This window comes from Sarcophilus harrisii, chromosome 6, assembly GCF_902635505.1.
Source record: "Sarcophilus harrisii chromosome 6, mSarHar1.11, whole genome shotgun sequence".
In the NCBI taxonomy this organism is placed as follows: Eukaryota; Metazoa; Chordata; class Mammalia; order Dasyuromorphia; family Dasyuridae; genus Sarcophilus; species Sarcophilus harrisii.
In genome coordinates, this window is record NC_045431.1 from 88,787,931 (window position 1) to 88,806,346 (window position 18,416).

Genomic DNA, 18,416 nt, shown 5'->3' on the forward strand with positions numbered 1-18,416 from the left:
AGTGGTTCAGTGATCTAATAGAATTTGGACAGAAAATGTCACCTGTATCCAGAAAATGGACTAAGGCAAATGAATGTAAATCAACACATGCTATGTTCACTTCTTTTTTCAGTTTTTTTTTCCTTATCTCTACTATGATTTTCCCTTTTGCTCTGATTTTTCTCTCCCAGCATGATTCATAACGCAATGTTATTAAAAATAAATTTTTAAAAATCTAGTGTCCTGAAAGATAGCCTTTTAGGAAGATTTGGGATATAGTACCAAAATGCATAGGGATTAAATACTGTTGTTTTATTTGAGCAGGCACTCCACTTGGAGGAACTGCAGATCTCCCTTCCCCTTCCCCTCCTGGGGGAGGAGGGATGTAAATTCAAAGAAGTCTTCCATACCTAACCTGCCAGCTTCTTTGGCTGCAATTCTAGAACTCCCCTCCTTGCCTTTACCCCAGGAGGGGCTTAGAAAGAGAGCTTGATTGATTTAGAAAAGCAGTTTGTGTTTGTGTGTGAACCTGTGTTTTTGTCTTCTATATTTCTCTCAGTCAGCTGAATTACAAAGGAAAAGATCTGACTATTTGTGACTTAAAAGTGCTTATTTTGTATATAATTGGATTTATGAAAATAGCTTTTAGCTAGAGAGAGGAAGGGCTGCTTCTGAGATAGTTAAGATAGCTTAATTGCTACATCAAAAAGAAAAAAAAAATTGGCATTTCTGGGGATCTACAACTGGCCAATTTGGGTCTTCAGAAATAGGTAGTTTAAGGTTATAGAACTGCTAAAACATTTTAACAGATTCTGGGGTTTTGAGACTAATCATTAAGTTGCTTGACACTGTCTGGACTCCTTCAGTTAATTTGAGTTAGTCTATTGTATTTGTAGATTTAATTGATATAATGTTAAATGCCTTCTGAGGGCCTGAACCTGAAGCTTGTAGAAAAAATGCAAAAACAAAACAAAACAAAACAAACAAACAAAAAACCCAGTACTCTCTGGGATTTTCCATTCTTCTCTTCCTTGGAGAGGCTGACTCAGTTTTCCAATAGTGTTCCTTTGAATAAGAAACCACCTGATTATTCCTGACTGGCTAAAAGGTAGAATTTTTATTGCATACAATTACCTAAAGTCAAACTGAGCTAAGGGATGCTTTATACTGTCATGTATGTGCTCTCAGGCTGAGGCCTGAGGACTAGTTTTTGATTTTAATCATGTCCCTGTTTTTTCATCTTATAGCAAATTTCTGTAGTCAGGGCAAGTGGTCAGTAGAAGCTATGAGTCAATGCAAGCCATTTTCCAGTTGATAAATGGTCAAAGAAGATGAAGAGATAATTTTCAGAAGAAGAAATTGAAAACATTTCTAGTCATATGAAAAGGTACTCTATATTACTATTGATCAGAGAAATGCAAATTAAAATAATTCTGAGGTACTACTACACACTTCTCAGATTGGCTAAGATGATAGGAAAAGATAATGATGAATGTTAGAGGGGACAGGGGAAAATTGGAACACTAAACATTGTTGGGGGGGTTGTGAAATGATCCAACAATTCCGGAGAGCAATTTGGAACTATGCCCAAAGGACTACCAAAATGGGCATACTCTTTAATCCAGTAGTGTTTCTACTGATCTACAAGGTTCTGAGATCATAAAGGAGAGAAAGAGCCTTATATGTGCAAAAATGTTTAGGGAAGCCTTTTTTTTTGTAGTAGCAAGAAACTGGAAACTGAGTGGATGATTATCAATTGAAGAATGGCTGAATAAGTTATGGTATATTAATGTTATGAAATATTATTGCAAGAAACGATCAGCAGAATGATTTCAAAGAGGCCTGGAGAGATAATTGTACACTTCAACAACAATACCATATGAGGATCAATTCTGATGGATGTGTCTCTTTTCAACAATGATATGATTGAGGCCATGTGGGAACTGAATGTGGATCACAACATAGCATTTTGTTGTTTGCTTATATTTTGCCTTCTTTCTCTTTTTTTTTCCTTTTTGATCTGATTTTTATTATGCAGCATGATAATTATATAAATATGTATACATATATTGGATTTAACATATATATTTAAACATATATAACATAGATCAGACTATTTGCCTTCTAGGGAAATGGTGGGGGAAAGAGAGAGAACAATTTGGAACACAAGGTTTTGCAAGAATAAATATTGAAAAATTATCCATGCATATGTTTTGAAAATAAAAAGCTGTAATAAAAAGATAATAAAAATAAATAAATAAAAGAATGCTGTGAGAGGTCTTCAAAGGTTAATGGATAAGTGGAGGGAATGAATGGGATAAACTGAGTGAAGACCTCTCATAAGAATGTGACCTCAACTTATGCTCTAATTGTGAACTTGAGACTTTGCAATAATAAGTTGATCTATGGCTAGAAAGCTGCAGGTGTTTGATTATCTTTTCCCTCCTGTTTCCCTATCATCACCACCACATTTCATTAGCATTTAAGTATTTAATATGGTAAAATATGTTCTGGGGTCAATATTTAATTTCTGAGTAAATAAGAACCTATCAGCCAAGAGGGGAAAAGTCAGAAGGAAGTGGGGGAGTTCTTGTTAGGATCTATACAATCCTATGTTTGCACATTGTACTCCTCTACTGATACCTTGTCTCTTGGGAGTTGCCCTTTCTCTCAAGATTATAATAAATCCTTCTTTTGCTTTTTACCTTGAGGGTCTCTGATTTTAATTTCGGTAAGGATCATTGTCCAGCACATTTATTCTTATAACTTTCCAAAAATCTTAGAGGAAAGGGTGGTCCATTTCTGGTGCTTAGTCTTCAGATGGTATTCAAAGAATAATTCTGTTTAATAAGGAAACTTTCTATCTTCCTCTGAAGCATATCTTCATAGCATTTTCTTTAATTGGTATAAACTTCTGAGTTTTTCCAAATCAGAAAAAAAAAAAAACATCTCAATGCCAAACATTAATGATGTTTGAATTTCCCATCTTTACTATTTATTTGTGGAACACTGGAATTAATAAAATCTCTACCAAGATCCTATTGAAATGCTTAATTCAATCATGAAAAAGCCTCTAGCACAATACTATCAAGTAATAGCTCTGGAAGTTCCTACAAACATGAAGAAAAGATGTTCATGGATTTTTCCTCTATCTGTAGATCTAAAAGCTATTGAAAAATCTCTAATTTGCTTATTCTGTGATCTTTTGTATCTAACTTTTTTGTACATATTTTCATTTTGCCCCTTAAGAAACAGCCTGGCCTCTTTCACGGAGGTTGATCACCATAGGATTAGTCCTTAGTCAGTGAAATATTTTTGATCAGAGGAGAAGAGATGGTTGCAGAAAGGTGGGGGGGAAGGGGAGGAGGAGGAGTATCCAGATGACAGTACAGATTCTTGGAAGAAACAAATGAAAACTTCCCAAGAATTAGATGTTGTGCATTATTATTGAATGATTTAATATATATATATATATATATATATATATATACATACATATATATGTATATATAGTGTTTCTTGGAGTTAGACAATTAAAAACATTAATTTTATAATATCTCTTTTGCTCTGTGTCCTATGGGGAAAAGTGTGTGTGTGTGTGTGTGTGTGTGTGTGTATGCATGTCTTCAACCAGTCCCTTTATTTTCAATTAACTTTAGTTAAACATGAAAAAGACTGGAAGCAAGGAAACATGGTCTTTTTATTTTTTAGAAATTAATATGAGCCTATAATCATAATATTGTATCCATTTTGAGATGGAGATTTCAGACAAATAATGTACAACACAACCTGTGCTGAAAAAAAGTTTATCTTATGCCATCAAAAAGTAGAGTCAAGAATGAAATTCTAGTATGTTTTTATCCATAGTACTAATTATGAGCAAAAGATCCTAAATAAATAACTCATATTGGAAAAAGTGATAAGCACAAAATCTAGGACCAAAAATGACTCAAGAATTAGGATTTTTCATGACTAAATTCAAGTTTTTTTTAACACCAGTACATAAAAAGAGAATGAGAAAGGAAAGACTTCCTAATATGGAGTACAGAATAGGGAAATGCTGAGAATTGAAGGAAGAAATTGTCTTATCTGAGGAACATCAGTGGATACAGTATCACCACATCTTTAAGTATGTGGAATAAAGTACAAGACAATTCACAAAGTAGCAAAGGTCAGGATTATAAAAAGGTTTTAAAATTAAAGAAAAGGTATTTTGTATTTGAACCTAAAGGTAATAATGGAGTTACTGGTGTTTACTGAAGAGGCTTCATGGAGGCAGGGAGAGGGAATGTGATAGCAGAGCCATTACTAAAGCCCCCAAATTTTCACTTAGAACTGAAAAATGCTACATTATAGGTGTGATGAATTTATCTCACACCATCCCATGCAAAAAACATTTAATGCCAATTCCTTCATTACCAGATCTCGAAGACATCCTGAGCATGGAATAAGAGATTTAATATAGGGATCTTTGTAAATGCAACAGCAACAACAAAAAAAAGTCAACTTACCAAGTGTGTAAGTAACAAAAGAAAATAATCTAAAACCAGAGTTTCTATTGTGTTATTTTCTCACCCAACATAAGGTACTTACAATCCATGTTACATCTACTATATAAGCAAGAGGATCAAGCCTTCTAGAGCATATTTGATTTCAACGATGTTTCTCTTCCAGAAACAAAAGCACTGTTAAACCACTTTATTGCTTACTGGAAAAAGGTATTAGACTTGGCAGCAAGGACACTTTCTGGAATGTCAAGCAGTTATTGACTACCAAGATTGTGCTATTACATTTCAAAGAACATAAGCCACTGATTCTTAACACTGACGTTTCACCTTACTACCTCAGAGCTGGCCTTAGTCATAAGATAACCAGTTGAGTGGAGGAACCAATTGTTTACCACTCAAGAACAATATGATTTATAGAAGAGAATTACACATTAAGTTGATAAATTACTGTTTTCAAAGAAGTCAAGGAGTTTTAAAACCATCTCTTTCCTAGCCTCATGGAATCTCAGAGTTCAAAAAGCATCTCAGAGATAGGGAACAGAGAAAATGTCTTTTCTTTTTTGATAGACTGAATGGAGAATGAGTGAAGGAGGTCAAGAGGGTAGGGTGGGGCTGGTCAAGAATTGAACTAGGTTCAAAGACAATCTCTTGCAATAGATTTCACAAAGAATATGAAAATTGTGGGCAATTATATGTATGTATTGCCACATCTCTTGCAAATCCCAAAATTCCCTTCTCTTGTATGGATGGGAGCATCTTGGGGGTATGAATAGATTTGTCCAATAATGGCTTGGTCAGTAAGATTATATGGGATGCCAATGGAATGGGCAATGCCAAATTCAATGTAAAAGGATCTAAAGGCAGAAGATTTGCACAAAATATGGCAATGCGTACATGTAATTGCCTATAATTTTCATATTCTTTGGATCTTACCCAGCAATGCGCTTCTGGCACATGCATAAAACGTGGCTAACTAACAGACTGGCCAACAAGGACAAGAGCCTTCTCTCCTGATGTGGAAGGGCTTAGATGCCATCTGAAAGGGTCCAGGTTGGGTCAAGGTTTGGGGTCCCGGGTTCGCTCTTGCCATTCCAGATGCAGACCCAACAGCAAAGGAGTGGATCCCACCCAGAAACATCTGTGACCTGGGGAGCCAAGAAGAGAAGGACCAGACAATGGCATCGCCAATGATGATGGCCCAGAAAGATCAACCTGATGTTAGCAGTCCTACAGACACTGATGGCAGCCATGTCCCTCCTGACTGTGACACCAGAGATGGCAGACACAGCACCCAGTGTGGCAGCTGAATTGGACTGTCCTGGGTGATATGCAACACCTAGAGACGGACAGAACTGGACAATGGCTTGTGTGCTTTTCCCATGGCTACTTGCTATTCGTATGGTGGCCTGGAGAGAGGCTTCACCCTGTTTTCCACTTATAGAAAATGCCTTTAAATTAATGGGTGAAAAACCAACACGTCCACCTGCCAAAGTTAGTGAGGTAGTGCTATAGGACATGACTTTTCTTGTATACACCTTCCTCTGTGCCTTTCTTTACCAAAAGGTATATACAATTGAAACCACAGACTTATGACATCCTACCTCCCTGAACATGACTTAATTGAATGGGTTGAACACCTGTTTTGGCTCCTGTTGGGCCTAGTTATTACTATTACTATTACAAAAGTTATTGACTTTTGTTTGCCTTTGTTCTGTTATATACACTCTGTAATCTCGTTGATCAAACAAGCTATTGTTGATGCTAAAGTTAGCTTGATGTGATGAGTGGTCTCTGCTATACAAGAGAAGGGAATTATAAAGGTCAGGGGAGTAGCCTTGTATGGCATAATCAGGAAGTACAAAGGCTTTGAAACCTGAAATTCCTGGATGTGGTTTTCTTGTGTGATTGTGTCATCAACAGGAGATGTCTAATTGGCTGTGCTTGTGACCTCATAGACCCGATATAATCCATGGGGACCAGGAAGTAGGTAGAGTTTACTAGGAGTCTTACCAGGGAGTTCACAGAGGAGTGAGCAGGAGGTCAGCTATGGCAGCATGCAAATATGTGGAATAAAGACCTTCAATTTGCATGCAGCTGTTCTCAGTGCTCTGCTGACCGTTAGAACCACTGTGCAGTAAGGCAGTGGCCAGAGATCTCTGAAGACCTCTGATTGAGGTAAGATTGGTAAAGAACCACTATGAGAGACAGTGGCCAGAGATTTTTCTGAAGGCCTGGGAATTCGGCATGACTGGTAATCCTAGCGTCTGGGTGAAATTACAGAATTTTTGTGAATATTCATACCTTAGTTCTTATGCTGTCAAGGAGGGAATGTGGCAACGTTGCTGGTATTAATTAATATCTATTTGAAACCAGATAACATTGTTCTAGAAAATGCTACTCTTGTATGTTCGATGCTAGTGGTACTCAAAATGTAGTCCAAAGAATTGTTGGGGTCTCTGAAACCCTTTCAGAGGGTCTACAAATTCAAAATTATTTTTTATTTCTAATATAGTAAATAGCTGTAAATATAACCCATGTGAACAAAAACTCTGAACAGATCCTCAATAGTTTTTTTTTTTTTTTAACAACATGAAAATACTGAGAACAAAAGTTTGAGAACCACTGTTCTATGCTTTTCAGGTGTGTCATCTCTTTTGAAGCTCCAATCACTTCTGCATTCATTATTAATGTCTGCTTTGTCTCTAAGTATTACCTATTACAAAGAAACTAAGTTTAAACTAATTTGGTGTTTAAAAAAAATATGTAATGATGGATTAAAAAGCACAAAGCCTGTATATTGTAGCCTTCTTAATCTACTCAAGAATCATGGTTTCAGCAAGATATGGTATGAAGCTTCCAGAGCCCATTTTATATGCCTTTTTTTTACTCATAAATTCATTTTTATATTTATTTAGCAATTTCTATGTAGAATTTTTTTTACAAAAAAAACATGATCCCTAACTCTTTAAAAATTCTTATGAAATTAATAGAATTGGACTTAATCGATTTTTGTTGAAACAGTTTTTCAAAAGGATCAATATCATTCCATAAGTGTAAATCATGTTTAGGGTGTTAGGTTAGGACTCTGAATAGCTATCATTTGCACAATACTTTGAGATTGTTATAAAACACCATTCAATGATTTCTGATGATTTCTTAGAAAATGAGGCCATCAATTCATGTTGTAAACCAATTATAGCAAATGTCCATTCACCATTCTTTATTTGTAGGCTGGTCATGCTGCCATCAATCTGCTAGTCTCTCTTCATTTCTATATTATAGTCCTAATGAACTAACTACTAATAATATAGCTAAAGGAAGTACTGTACCTCTCCCAATACATATATTTGTTACTTCAACTCTGAGGAAAGTAAACATAATATAATTATGATGTGAGTTCATTAGACTGTCTGTAATAATAGCAAGTACAGAACTAGGTAGTTCTACCCGCAAAGATGTCTTTTTAGAAGAAAAGTACTGTAAACAAGAGATTGTTTTGTTCATCAAGCTCTGTACAAATTTCCCTGTGGTATAGAATCACAAAAGGCAAAAAGCACTTGCATGGAATGCTAACCAATTCAAAATATTGTGATGATTTATGATTTATATCTAATAAGATTGAAAGCCTATCTGAATAAAAGGGTGTGTGTATGTATATGTGTGTGTGTGTATGTGTGTGTGTGTGTGTGTAGAGAGAGACACACACACAGAGAGAATGTTGGTTTTTTTTGCTTATTTCTTTTTTAATTTTGATGTTAGCATTCACTGCATTCCATTCATACCGCTAAAGGTTGCTTTTTGGTTTATTTGTTTGTTTTTCTGCTCAAGATGAAACCTAAAATCAAGGAGAATAAATGCAACAGTGCTGAGATACATTAGAGAATCATTCCTAGAAAAACTATCATTCTATTCAGGATATGAGTAGTTTCCCAACCATATATTTAACCAGTTTAATCAACTTCCTCTTCCCACTTCCAATTTGGAAGTGAACTCTGATAGCTCCTTGAATAAGTTTTGAACTACAGTAAATCCCACAAATAAATCTCTGGAAATTTGCATCTTGTGATAATAGCAGATGAAGCAATTTATACTTTTTTCCCTTCTTAAGGTGTCATGAAGACAAAGAATCAAGCAAAAACAAGAGGTAATCTGATGAATTTCTTCCAACAAGTGATTTGGTTTCCTTTCCTCTTGCAGGTTTAGAAGTATAATTCTAAATACGAGGAAACCCTTTAAACTGGTGATCAGTTTCTGTGGTGATAGTTACATACTATTAGGACAAATTTCTGTTTTTTAGGCAGAAATATTTTTGGTTGATTTTTTTGTTATTCTGTTATAAGCCCTACCCTATTTTTTCAAAATATAAAAAGCACTACCAAGGCAAATGATAAAAGTTTTTTTTGCACTAAAACTCTAAAAGTTTCAACATTTTAACTTATTGCTTTTTGGAATTTCAAATAAGCATAAGCCTTTATGGTAGAAATATTTTAATAGTTTAGCTTCTAGGAACTCTTTTTAAAAATAGATGTATTTTTTTCTGTTGCTGAATGGCACTAATTTTATCCCCAGTACACTTTGCATAGTGACTTGCCTTTACTCAAACACTGAAACAGATCTAGGACATTACTGACTTGGATGTTCCTTTATCATGCATATATTAAATCTTTAATAAATGCTTGTTAAATATAATTTAATTGCATTTCCTCAAATGCAAATCAATCACCATGTAAACCTATACAAAATCATTAGCCATTACATTGTTTCAATTAGTATTTTTAAATTTATTTTTGGTATAGACTTGGGATTTTATTATTATAATGCAACAATGTAGGAACATCTACAGATGTAGGTCAGCAACTCCTCTGTAGTTTGAAGCTTTGATTGGCAGAGAGATCCAAGAGTAATATTAAGTGTCTTGCCTAGGGTTACATAGCTAATATATGTCAGAGGCATCAGAAATTGAATCTAGGTCTTTCTGACCCTGAGGCAGGCCCTATATTCATGTCACATTGCCTCACATTACCATTTAGCTTTCATCTGATTTTTAAAAATGTGTTATTCAGAAAGAATAAACTACAGCATCTATCCTTTGTCATAGTTTCTATTTAAATTGATAATAGTTGGCTTTTTTAATCAATTAGGTACAGGCATAGCAAATGTTCAAAATCCTGAACTATATTCTAGATACAGACACAAATATTCCTATTGAAACTCAAATGATTGTTGTGTTTTGTCAGAGTTATGGACTTCTTTCTAACTTCAGTTTTTAACCAATACCACCTACAATGTTTTAAAAAAATATCTGACTCATGGAAAATTACCTTGAAGAATTTAAGTAATTTATGTGACTGAACCTGGATTATGTAGCTAATATGTAGAATCACAAATTTATAAATTTAAGGGACCTCCAATGCTATCTGGTACCTTCCCCCCATTTAAAAAAGAAGAAACTCAAGTTTACTGACAATAAGTGACTTCTCCAAAGTCACATTGGTAGTAAGCATCAAAGGTAGAATTTGAATACTTCAAATGTAGAACCACTAAATTACTAATTATACTACAACATATCTTTTAGAGGGATGGGGATGAGTAGTTGAGGCAGGAAGTAAACTTCTTTCTGACTGTCACTCACCCCTATTTCCCTAAGTTTCCTCATTTGCAAAACAAGCTAGAAAAAGAAATGGCAAATCATTTTAGTATTTTTGCCAAGAAAATCCCCAAATGGGGTGAGGAGGAGTCAGACATAGCTCAACAACAATAACTTCCTGACTCTGAAGCTATCTGTCAATGCACTATGCCATTTGTTTCATAGTATAGTTGCTGCTGAAGTATCAAGTACTTTCAAGTAAGTAAATATGCACAGCTAAAATAAATAAAAAGTATTTACAAAGTGGAAAAGGAATGCACTGTATTATTTGCAATGGTTAGTCTGATTTGTCTTATTCTTGAAGAAAAGTTCTGACTCTCAATGATCACCATTTTCCCTTCTAAGTGCTCACAAACTATTTTTTTTCAAAATACATTATAGAATTTTTTTTTGAGGAGTCAGAACTAAAGAATAATGGCCTATACATTATAGATTCTAACCTATTCCTTTTCTGGAAAAGGCTCACTCATCACAAATCTGTAGCAAATCTTTCCTTGTTGACAGGTTCTCAAAGATCTCCTGATATTTCTCAGGAAACCTAGGTGACAGCTATTGCCATGCCTTGGAATGTATTTCTAGAATATTCATTTAACACTGATGACTTAAATTCATTGAGGATAATTAGAATGTGTCTTACTCTTTCCTTATAATTTTTGTTATTCATCTCACTGATAGGCACCTATAATTTGAATCTTTTTCCCTCTGGAAGATTATTGTGCCCTGCTTTCATCTTCAAAAGGTTATTGTAATGAGATAATGAGATGAAATGAGATAAGATGTACAAATTGCTTTGTAAATCTTAAAGAAATAAATGTTTTACATATGTATATATAAAAGAAAAACGCAAATACATTTATATACATAATCTAACTGGGCAAACTTTAAAGTGTTCTAGAATTGTTTGTTGTTATTACTGTACAATATTTTCCAATTTTATTAAGATTCTTAATTTTAAAACTAATTGTTTAAAAGTGTCATTTTTTGGAGGAGTACAAGCAGTTTTATTTCTCAAAATTTTGTGGAGATATAGAAATGCAAAAGAGCAAGAACATAAGAGTATATTAGGAAACACTATATCTGATAGTATTTTCCCAAATTTTCTCCATGATTACTTATATAGGTACCTGTTTTCTCTGGGACCACATTAAGGTCTCACTGCCTCAAGCCTCCTGACTAACACTTGGCAAACCCTTTCAGAGTTTCCAGAAAGTTGATGTATTCTTAGTGTTCTAAGGCCATGCTGAGCTGGATCTGTTCATCTGCTAATGTATTTTTCACCCTCAGTTACCCAGGAAGACCAAATGATCATACAGGGGCCATTTCAGGGAATCTGTACATAGAGTGTAGTTTGTATCCTTCCAGTCTGACCAGCTGGTGGACTGAAAGCACACTTCCGAGGTGAAGAAAATGCCATTCTCAATCTCTTTTTCCTGTCCAACCTCATGTTCTGGATCAGTGATGGTGCAACACAATGCTATTCTTGGTATCATTCTTCACAACCTGCAACCAGCAAGATAAACTGGAGGGACAGAAGTTCAGTCTCTTGCTGTTTTTGTCCTTTCTGTCATTCTGATGGCTCATCGTCAAATATAGGTGGGATGCTGTTAATATTGAATGTGACCATGAACTTTTTCCAGCTAATCACCAGACAAACTTGGCTTCTGTCCCTTGCACAGCCAGTTCCCAGTCTCCTGACATCTTGGAAAGATGTTTGTGTTTCTACATTTTCGTCTCCTTTAATTTCATTTTTCAGGATATGGGGTCTTGATGCAGAACCTCCATAGGTGCAGGAGCACCCCAGGGCATTCACCAGATTGCTGCAGGAGGTGAGAGCCATAGGGCCCTAGCTTGCTCTTGGTTCCTCTGCCCAGGAGGCTTCTGAAGGCATGGGCAGCTGGGGTCACAGTGGGGAGCAGGGCTAAGACTGTGGGGTGCAGCAGCAGGGGAAGCAACAGCTGGATTATGAATGAAACATGTAGAGGGGGTGGGAGCTATGATCAAAGTCAATCAAAAAGAAACATTGATGTCTTTTATCATATTCTGCCATTTCCTGCTACTTCTTCCCCCCTAAATGAATCTTGACTTTTAAGCAGATAAAGAATTAAGCAAATCTGTCCCAACTAAATTTTCAAAACACATAATATTCACTTTTGGCATACCTATGTAAGCATAGATAAACAGATATTCATTGAAATTTTAGAAGAGGGACAAGTAATAATACAAATTAAATAACAGTGGTGAAAGCAGGAGAATTATGAGTTAAAAGCTATTCAAATACTATGTGGTTGAAATATCTCAAGATTTAAAGTTAAGGGACATATATTCAATTCTGCTTCTTCCACATTACCCATGTGACCTTGCACAAGTCATATAATTCCTCGCAGCTTCAGTTACCTCTTCTAGAAAAAGTAAGGGCTGGATTAGAGACCCTTTAATTTCTTTTTTTCTTTTCAGCTCAAAATGCAAACTATGAACCAGTACACATAGAAAAACAAACTCCATGGGCAAATATGTTATTGTCCTGCCTCACCTTCCTAAAATGATAAAAAAGAGAAAGAATAAATTGAAATTATCATGTTAATTATTTACTTTCAAATAAAAATAGTTTCCTGTAGTAATCTTTGCAATCTTTCTCATATAATTAAGATTATAGTGCTAAATTATTAATAAACTCCTAAATATGTCTTTGATGGACAATAACATAATGAGGGCATGAGTTTGGACACAGAATATTATTATGGTGAAATTGCATTGAAAGATTGCTTTGTCACAAAGAGATCACAAAATAGGTTCTAGACCCATTTCTTCTATTAACTAGCTGCATGAATTTTAATTTCTATGCTTTATAAGCTGTAAAATAATGTTTATTCTAGATCATCTTTTAGATTTCTTCTGAATACCTGGGATCTTTTGATTTCATTACCCATCTATGTTGGATATTACAGGGGTGTGTGTGTGTGTGTGTGTGTGTGTGTGCAAGAAGTGAAATTTTATTTCTCCTCATTGTCAAAAGATTGCTTTCTTAAGGCACCTAGGTGGCACAGTATTTAAAGCATCAGCCCTTAAGTCAGGAAGACCTGAGTTCAAATCTGTCTTTAGACACTTAACACTTCCTAGCTATGTGACCGTGGGCAAGTCACTTAACCCCAATTGCCTCAGCAAAAAAAGTAAAAAAAAAAAAAGAGGGGATTGCTTTCTTTGATCAAGCCAACAGTCCCTTGGCTAGTATTTCTATTTTCTAGTTGACCAGCTGTCTTATACAAAGCATATGTAACTCAAACCCACTTTCAAAGTTTTGTACACTTTTCTTTTTAAATATTTCCAGTAAAGTCAATATTAACTTTGAATGTTAAATATTACACACATACATATTTTATAAGTACCAAATCCAGATGAAACATTGGTATCAAATTTCACTCCACCCCATCACGTACAATCATTTTATTATTTTTAATGTATAAATTGCCAGTATTGTATCCTCCTTCTCTTAGGATTTTGGGTCTAGCAATAACTAAGCTTGCAAATAAAAGTGTTTCTTATAAAGCTGTGGCAGGTGAGCATAATTCAACCTATTGGGGCATGATCCATTGCACCTATTTAATCTATTAGGATATTAATATTCACCAACAAAAAAATGGCATGAAATGAATCACATAAGATGGTGCCCAATAGGAAGTTGCTGGTGGAACTGATGAAAGAAATGTCAAATAGAGATGACCTGAATGGATGCAAATTATTTAATGGTCCATTTGCTTTTGTGTTATTTTCATTGTGAATATATATGAAATTTCATCATCATCAAATCTCATCCTAAATGCATTCTGATAAAACAGTTCTTACTTATCTTTTCTTGCTATAGTAAGCTTTTTAAAAGCCCACTCAGCTGCATTTCATTTTGCATTAGCCCAATTTCTCTCCTGTTTCTTGTTCCACATTATCCCAAATTTATTCAAAATATTCTCTATTTACTCATTTTTGTATTCATCTGGAGTCATACAAATATATATTTTAGTTATATTAAAAATTGCTTGTTTTTCTTTTTCCAGAGAATCATAAAATTTAAAGCTTCAAGGCAACTTAGAGATCAAAGGATCATAGAATTACACACTTAAATGTTCAACTTTCTGTACAGATGATGAAACTGAGGCATAAAGATGTCTAGTAATTTTTTCAAGGTCAACATGTCAATACATAACACAGCCAGTATTAGAGTTATATCATAAATTCAAATTTAATCATATTTGAAATAGTTTTACAATGTTAGGTGACTTTACATTAAAACAGAAATACTGTAGGTTAGAAATCAAGTCTGGAATTTTTACTTACACCTTTTTACTTAGAAAATAAGGGTTGTCAGTTCCTGCTATCAAACTATCACTGCCATATAAAAATCAAAGATAATATTATCTGATTTTTGGTTCTAGCTTTTATCAGACCATGCTTTTAGGATAAGTCTGTTAGCATGTAAATTTAGATAATGAAGACAACTAGGAAGCCATCTAATCCATCCCACTCATTTTAGAGATGAGAGAACTGAGGAAGGAAAATATTTGCTATTACATAGCTAGTGACTGAACCTAAAATCTGTCTTTAAATCTGATAATCTTCAATGCCCATACTGTCTCTATTATAATATGTTATATGATACGCTTTCACCTCTGAATCAAAATTTGCTTTCAAATCATTTAATCACACTGAATAACCGTAAGTATGCATTACCCTCCCAAGGGAGCTTTTCAAGGAATGTCAAGATGCTAAGCTAAAGCTATGAAGCTCTAAGGGCAAAATTTCAAATAAAAGGTATTACCAAGAAAGACTCTGGAAAGTCATCTGGATTTTTCCTGCCTGAAATGTTAACACTGGGCTCTGTTTAAGAAAGGGATGACTTTTAAGTGTCTCTCTATTCTTTCTCTTTTTTTCCCATGCCAGCTTTATCCATTATTGCCATCTGCTCCTGAGGTACTGACGCCAACGTTTAATTTGGAACAGTGTTATTTAGCTGTTTTCATACCAACTTTTGCTGAGGGACTTTCATATCCTGCCAGTTTAGGTTTATACAGTATATGTAATGCCTGTTAAGGTGATTTAAGCTCAACAGGTATAGTTTCACCAGATGTTTTCTTGCTTACAACACTTTAACAACAAGTATGTCTAGGGGCTTTAAGAGGAGTTGGGTGTCTATGAAATACTAGAACTAGTGTTTTAGAAAACACTAACTCCAGGATTATTGGTGATAATCCCATTATGACATTTAAATCAATAATTTTAATGGTTCTCCAATAAAGTCATATACATGGTGTGAAGATGACTCTGGCTTTCCTAGAAAGTCCTGCCAAATTTGAGGTGAAGCTTAATAATAAAACTAGCTTAGGTGCAAAGGTTTCCACCACCAGAAAGATGATCACAGCAGCTCTTCTAGTAGCATCTAACAACTCTCAAAAATTAAATAAAAGACTTTTCAACAAAGTCATTGCAATGATAGTATTTATAATAGTATTTTGACATCTATGCAGAGACCAATTGTGAATCATATCACTAATTATTATTAAATAGAAAATGACAGATTATGATGACTTTTTTTCTTCCATGTTGGAAATTCCTGGTATTTTAAAGATCCTTTACTCATGCAGTTGAGTACTTTAAATCTGTAATTTTGTCTTACTTAGTTGTGTGCATCATTGGGACATTAATTAATTTAGCCAGAGTCATACAAGGTCCTATGTGTCAGAGATAGGACATTCATTCTAGTCTCCTTAACTCTTAAGTCACGCTTATTCATAATAACATGCTGTCTTTCATCATTCAAACATCATTAACAATAATTGTAAGAATAAATAAAACCAAAAAAACATGCATTTCACAATATGTTTCAAATACACTGAAATACAGAAGGTATTGTTTTGGGTGAATATTTATAATAGTGCCAGAAGAGAAATTTGAATACTTATCTCTTTTTCTCCAATAGTAGAATTTAGTTAACATCTAATTATATAAAACAGGACTTTTTTCCTGAACTATAGGCATATAAATTATAAGAATACTCTAAAACATAGTTTATATTTTTATAATGATGTTAATGTTACTGTTTTTTATTAATAATGAAACATTAATTTTTGTTGATCAATAACCATTGATTAAGTACTTAATATGGGTCAGGCATCATGCTATTCATTAGGTATAGAAAGAAAGGCAAAAATGTTTTCTTTATGCTCAAGGAGTTCCTATTCTAACAGGGGAGACAGTATGCAAATAATCATTTATACATAATACACAGAGAGTGTAACATGAAAGTTATCTCTGAGGGAACTTATTGATTGGAGGACAGGGAGAAGACCTATTCCAAAAAGTGAAATTTTAGCTGAGTCTTAAAGGAAAGTGGATAGAGTGCTGAGCCTGGAGTCAGAAAGACTTATCTTTATGAGTTCTAATCCCAACTCAGACACTTACTAGCTGTATAATACTGGACACATCATATAGCCATGTTTGTCTCAGTTTCTTCATCTGTAAAATGAGCTAGAGAAGAAAATTGCAAGTTATTCCAGTATCTCTTCCAACAAAAAGCTAAAGTAAGTTACAAGAGGTTGGGTATGACTGAGACAATTTAACAGCAGCACCTGCTTGAAGAAAATCAGCAAGGTCAGGAGGGAAATATAGGCAGTGACCACATTCAAAGAAAAAGCATCAGAATAGGAAGTGGAATGAATGTCATATGAAAGGATAAAGAAGTAGGTTACTATAGATGAACAAGTGAAAATTTGTAAAAGGTAAATAAAATAGAAAGCTAGTACTCTAGTAAGAGATTGAAAAAGTAGAAAGAGGACAGATTATTAAAGTTTTTTTGTAGCTAAACATGTTTTATAACTGATCCTTGAGGTAATGAAGAGGCATAGATGTTTACACAGTCAGGATTATTTAGGTAGCTAGCTGAATGGAGGATGAGTTGGAATGAAAGAAATCTAAGTGGGATGATGTTTCAGATTGGAAGTTGAACAAGCGAAGAGAACAAGACATGAAAAATGGGAAAGTAGGGCTTGTAAGACTTGGAATTCACAAGATATTTAATTTTATCTAATTAATTAACTAACCTAATATTACTAGCTCTTAATTAATTGAATTTCTTTGCTTAAATATTTTTCACTAAACCTGTCCATTTTCCCAAATTCCTCATTTTGGTGAAAACACCCATTTCAAATTCACTGCTCTTTTGATTGTACAGGTTCTCATAAGAGAACATGGATAAAAGAAAAACTGAATTTAGGTCCTGCCTCAGTCTTAGGTCAGGGTGTCATTTAAATATTCATTGTCCCCCAGACTACTCTTTAACACCATGACTTATCGTAGTTCTCCACATGGGGAGAATTTTAGACTTAAAAATAAACAAATTCATTGAAGAAAAGAATTAGTTTTAACAAATAAAATCAAGAAAGGTGCAGCTTAGTTCTCTGGATATGTTCTGATATTTTCAAAGAATTCAGTCCCAGGAGGGATTTGGACTTTGGACGAACTTTGCTAAATGCTTTTGCTAAGCACAAATCATTTTAAAATCATGTTTGTTTGCCATCCTTTTGCTTTATTTTTCCGTGGGTGAAGGTATATTGATTTTAGGCTCAGAGAGTTCGACTAGCTTAATATGATAAAGTTCCATGGCCTTCTCCAGATAAAACATGAAGCTTTAAATCAACCTTAGCCATATAATATATAGAAAAAAATTGAGTTTTAAGACAGATGTCCTCTGCTATCAAATATGAGAATGGGTCTAAAGTGTTTTATCTGTCTTATTAGCACACACACACACAAAAGAAGAAATGAGTTTAAATGTGTATGATGTAGTTTATAAACTTTAAATATGACCTTATATAATAATAGCTGCAGCAAAACCTTCCCATTTAATAACAACCATCAATTCCAACATCGGATACTATTGAAGACTATTCTGGAGGCATGCACAATTTGCTATCCTTGATACCAGCATAAGTGATTATATTTACTTTGGATTTATAAAAGGGAATTAGTCTAGATATTCAAATATTTTGTTGTTCAAAGAGATGAATGTTCAAACTATTTCATCTGTAAAAATACTTAAACTAGTAAGCTAGTATTATATGGACAACTGACTGATCTTTTCTCCACATGTCACTAGTGGTTTTGCTTTGATATCTATCTCTATCTACACTCACATACACATGTTGTATGTAGATGTGTATACAAAATTATCATATAATGATATATGTATATCACATATATTAAAACAAACACACATTTGCACAGAACAGACATTACAT

General features: G+C 34.2%; 1 protein-coding gene and 1 pseudogene across 5 annotated transcripts in view; both read right to left on the reverse strand.

Annotated features, from left to right (window-relative positions):
• The window catches only part of FSTL5 (follistatin like 5), a 933,164-nt gene that overhangs the window by 398,768 nt on the left and 515,980 nt on the right, over nt 1-18,416 (reverse strand). The gene's annotated exons all lie outside the window — the stretch shown is intronic.
• LOC116419981 lies at nt 11,092-13,116 on the reverse strand (annotated as a pseudogene).